General features: G+C 53.1%; 1 non-coding gene across 1 annotated transcript in view; it reads right to left on the bottom strand.

The window, feature by feature from the left end:
* The window catches only part of LOC124772027, a 1,909-nt gene extending 1,439 nt beyond the window's left edge, over positions 1-470 (bottom strand). Inside the window, exon 1 of the ribosomal RNA XR_007013710.1 lies at positions 1-470. This exon is cut by the window's left edge and continues 1,439 nt beyond it. This is a non-coding gene — a ribosomal RNA (small subunit ribosomal RNA).
* Positions 471-5,000: the final 4,530 nt, after the last annotated feature.

Genomic DNA, 5,000 nt, shown 5'->3' with positions numbered 1-5,000 from the left:
GCCGGGAGTGGGTAATTTGCGCGCCTGCTGCCTTCCTTGGATGTGGTAGCCGTTTCTCAGGCTCCCTCTCCGGAATCGAACCCTGATTCCCCGTTACCCGTTACAACCATGGTAGGCGCAGAACCTACCATCGACAGTTGATAAGGCAGACATTTGAAAGATGCGTCGCCGGTACGAGGACCGTGCGATCAGCCCAAAGTTATTCAGAGTCACCAAGGCAAACGGACCGGACGAGCCGACCGATTGGTTTTGATCTAATAAAAGCGTCCCTTCCATCTCTGGTCGGGACTCTGTTTGCATGTATTAGCTCTAGAATTACCACAGTTATCCAAGTAACGTGGGTACGATCTAAGGAACCATAACTGATTTAATGAGCCATTCGCGGTTTCACCTTAATGCGGCTTGTACTGAGACATGCATGGCTTAATCTTTGAGACAAGCATATGACTACTGGCAGGATCAACCAGGGAGCTGCGTCAACTAGAGCTGAGCAGCCGGCCGCCCGGGAGTGTGTCCCGGGGGCCCGCGCGAACACGCAAGCGTCCGCTCAATCATTCTGCAAACAGGAGGAGGCTGAGCTCCCCTGCACAATACACCTCGAAACCCTCTCAGGTCCCGGCGGCGCGCAGCGCCGTCCCAAGTACTTGGTCGGGTTCGAGAGAGGCGCAATCGCCCGGAGTTAGGCGAGTAGACGCTTTCGGTGCGACCACCCGTGCTCCCAACTGAGCTTGCCGCTGCCGACAGAGGCCCGGGAGCGTGCTGTCGTGGCATTGCCGGCGGGAGACAACACGCGCCACCTACGGTGACCGGCAGCTCCAACGCCAGCGCCACAGAAGGACAAAAGCCCCACTTGGGTGCCGAAGCGAACTCTCCCAGCACAGCGCACGCGCCAACACATCCGCACAGCTGCGATACAAACCACCAGCGAGAACCGCTGGGGCGACCGAGCAGCAGACGGCGTCGCGGCGCCGAGCGCCGGGCGGCGGCGCATCCTCAACGCACACAGTCCTCAATCGGACCAGCACACTGAAGATGTCCACCGCGCTTCGCACCGGGCCCGCGAGGACCTACTTTGGCCGCACGGCGCCGCGCGCAGGGTGCGCCGGCGCGCAGCTGCGACGCCTGCCGCGTCCGTCGGCCGGCGCGTATGCCACTGGCCGCCCCCACCAGCCGGCTGTAGCGCGTGCGCCCACGCACCGCGCGGCCAGCACGCCGGGAGGCGCCCCCTCACCGGCCGGGGACGGTCCCACCCAGCCACCGCCGCGTATCGCTTCACACCCAGATGCCGTTCAGTTTCGTCGGCATGGTGGGTATCGCTGGAACAACCGGTTAGTACCTCAACCTATCGTCGCCATCACCGATTCACCCCTAGCGAGAACAACCGCACCACAACGGGTTACCATTTGTTCATTTGCGTAACTTCACCAGAAAACGTATGCGTCCATCGCCATTTGCAACTTCCACGATTATTGCATGCCTGTGTCAGGTGTCACACCACACTACGTCTGCCCACATACACGCAACAAAATGTGCACGCCTAGACAATACGTGGAAGGTGGCCCCCGTACGTATGCGATGTCCATTGCTCGAACGACTGTCAACCGGCCTCTGTAGCATGTCGCAGATATGGAACGCGGTGCACCATGCTATCACGGTGTGTGAGGAGAGACGACTAGGTCCGAATACATCAACAGACAGCTCATGCTGATCGCCATCCACGGCGTCCGTTCCTCCCACACGTCTCTATGGCGTACCACACTGCAATCCAGCTCTCATAGGGAGACGACACGTAGCTGCGTGCACAATATTTGCACTGTATGGTCCGCCGTTTTTGGGCGCAGTCGTTGTACGGTCACACATGTGCCACGATGTATCATTCAGTACATAAGGACGAATGTGCAGTACAGATTGTGGTTTACGCGTACGACATCAGCGGACAGTTGACACAGGCCGCACCACAACGTAGCCTGCGTACGTCGCATGCGAAGGGCATTGAACATGCAAACTTCTCACCAACCAGCTTGCGAAGGCAGGGGGCAAGGTGGGGACGTGGGGAGGTGTGGGGGGGGGGGGCGGCATGTACGTCCTGCTGCCATCCACATTACAGTGTACAGCAGGAGCATGTGGAAAGTCAGCAAGACTTGCAAGGTGTTTAACATGAAGCGATACACAGGGGAGCGGGCAGTGCGAGTAGCGAACTATATTGCGAGGGTTGCGGGTGGGCAACACTACACTAATTGAACGAGTCGTATAACAATTACAGAGCAGGTTTAGGCGACAACGTGGGTTACGTTAGCGGACAACGTGGGTTACGTTAAGGCACAACTTGGGTTAGGTTAAGGCACAACATGGGTTAGGTTAAGGCACAACATGGGTTAGGTTAAGGCACAACATGGGTTACGTTAAGGCACAACATGGGTTACGTTAAGGCACAACATGGGTTACGTTAAGGCACAACATGGGTTACGTTAAGGCACAACATGGGTTACGTTAAGGCACAACATGGGTTACGTTAAGGCACAACATGGGTTAGGTTAAGGCACAACATGGGTTAGGTTAAGGCACAACATGGGTTAGGTTAAGGCACAACATGGGTTAGGTTAAGGCACAACATGGGTTAGGTTAAGGCACAACATGGGTTAGGTTAGGGTACAACATGGGTTAGGTTAGGGCACAACATGGGTTAGGTTAGGGTACAACATGGGTTAGGTTAAGGCACAACATGGGTTAGGTTAAGGCACAACATGGGTTAGGTTAAGGCACAACATGGGTTAGGTTAAGGCACAACATGGGTTAGGTTAAGGCACAACATGGGTTAGGTTAAGGCACAACATGGGTTAGGTTAGGGGACAACATGGGTTAGGTTAGGGGACAACATGGGTTAGGTTAGGGGACAACATGGGTTAGGTTAGGGGACAACATGGGTTAGGTTAGGGGACAACATGGGTTAGGTTAGGGGACAACATGGGTTAGGTTAGGGGACAACATGGGTTAGGTTAGGGGACAACATGGGTTAGGTTAGGGGACAACATGGGTTAGGTTAGGGGACAACATGGGTTAGGTTAGGGGACAACATGGGTTAGGTTAGGGGACAACATGGGTTAGGTTAGGGGACAACATGGGTTAGGTTAGGGGACAACATGGGTTAGGTTAGGGGACAACATGGGTTAGGTTAGGGTACAACATGGGTTAGGTTAGGGTACAACATGGGTTAGGTTAGGGTACAACATGGGTTAGGTTAAGGCACAACATGGGTTAGGTTAAGGCACAACATGGGTTAGGTTAAGGCACAACATGGGTTAGGTTAAGGCACAACATGGGTTAGGTTAAGGCACAACATGGGTTAGGTTAAGGCACAACATGGGTTAGGTTAAGGCACAACATGGGTTAGGTTAAGGCACAACATGGGTTAGGTTAGGGGACAACATGGGTTAGGTTAGGGGACAACATGGGTTAGGTTAGGGGACAACATGGGTTAGGTTAGGGGACAACATGGGTTAGGTTAAGGTACAACATGGGTTAGGTTAAGGTACAACATGGGTTAGGTTAAGGCACAACATGGGTTAGGTTAAGGCACAACATGGGTTAGGTTAAGGCACAACATGGGTTAGGTTAAGGCACAACATGGGTTAGGTTAAGGCACAACATGGGTTAGGTTAAGGCACAACATGGGTTAGGTTAAGGCACAACATGGGTTAGGTTAAGGCACAACATGGGTTAGGTTAAGGCACAACATGGGTTAGGTTAAGGCACAACATGGGTTAGGTTAAGGCACAACATGGGTTAGGTTAAGGCACAACATGGGTTAGGTTAAGGCACAACATGGGTTAGGTTAAGGCACAACATGGGTTAGGTTAAGGCACAACATGGGTTAGGTTAAGGCACAACATGGGTTAGGTTAAGGTACAACATAGGTTAGGTTAAGGTACAACATAGGTTAGGTTAAGGTACAACATAGGTTAGGTTCGGTTACACGTTGTTGTAAGGAAAGGTGTAGGGGGGGGGGGCGGGGGCGGCAGGTTCGTTGATAGTGATTATAGTAAGTGAATGCTTATGACATGATCAGATTTGTCACGTCAGGATGCACCTTTGGCTTATTAGAGGCGGCGCTCCAATTCTATGCTTGTGTCAGACCTGTGTCTTTGACTCATGTCATTGTTTGTGCGCTGTGACAGGAGGTACTATTGTGATGTTGGGTGCACCGTTGTATAGGACATGTGTGGGTGTTGGTGCCTTATCTGCGCAATGGTGGATGTCGAAAGGGTGGGATATTCTATTTTCCGCATGGACCTCCTGGTCTGGTTGTGATAGTGTGGATTGTGTAATGTGGCGGAGAGGATGCACTGGATGTTGTTCCATGCTGGTGCTTACGTATTGTATGTGCGCCTGTTAGAAGCAGAGAGTGGTGCGTGATCAGAGTGTCTGGCTGACGTGTGGTTCCCATTGTGGGCTGACTCTTTCAGCATGTATACGGACAGTTGTATATATTTTCTGTAGTTTGATGGCTCTGCATTGATTACTAATCAGCGCCGTGTGTACGGGTAATCTGGTTCCAGTCCAAAATGTTCCATCTGTGTACATTAGTGACAAAGACTCCCCCATGCAGTGGGGCTCGGTCTGTTATAACTCTTCCGCGTAATATATTTGCGCCACGTTTTTGCGACTGCGAGTGCGAGTGCGAGTGCAACGCGCATGGGGACCGACATGCTGATGGCTCGGTATCGGACGCCGTACAGTGAGCAACGCGATCGCGTCTCTCGCTCGTAAGTGGTACAGGTCGCGGCTCATGTATACGGACAGCGGGAATGTCGCATATTGGAAATAACTCTTCATGAAACGCAAGTTATAGGGGTGGATTGCACTTTACGAGTGCGGGAAACGTCCGCCGTTCATCCGCTGGAGGTGCGCGTTTGGCGGTTGGGGTGGTCCACGAACGGGTGCGGGTGGAGTCATTGCCGGTCCACGGCTTCGTGCGGCAGAGCCACTGGAGAATGGGTGCT

Source organism: Schistocerca piceifrons, unplaced genomic scaffold (genome assembly GCF_021461385.2).
Source record: "Schistocerca piceifrons isolate TAMUIC-IGC-003096 unplaced genomic scaffold, iqSchPice1.1 HiC_scaffold_936, whole genome shotgun sequence".
Lineage (NCBI taxonomy): Eukaryota > Metazoa > Arthropoda > Insecta > Orthoptera > Acrididae > Schistocerca > Schistocerca piceifrons.
The sequence above is the reverse complement of the archived record's forward strand: the minus strand, read 5'-3'. Positions and strand labels throughout refer to the sequence as shown.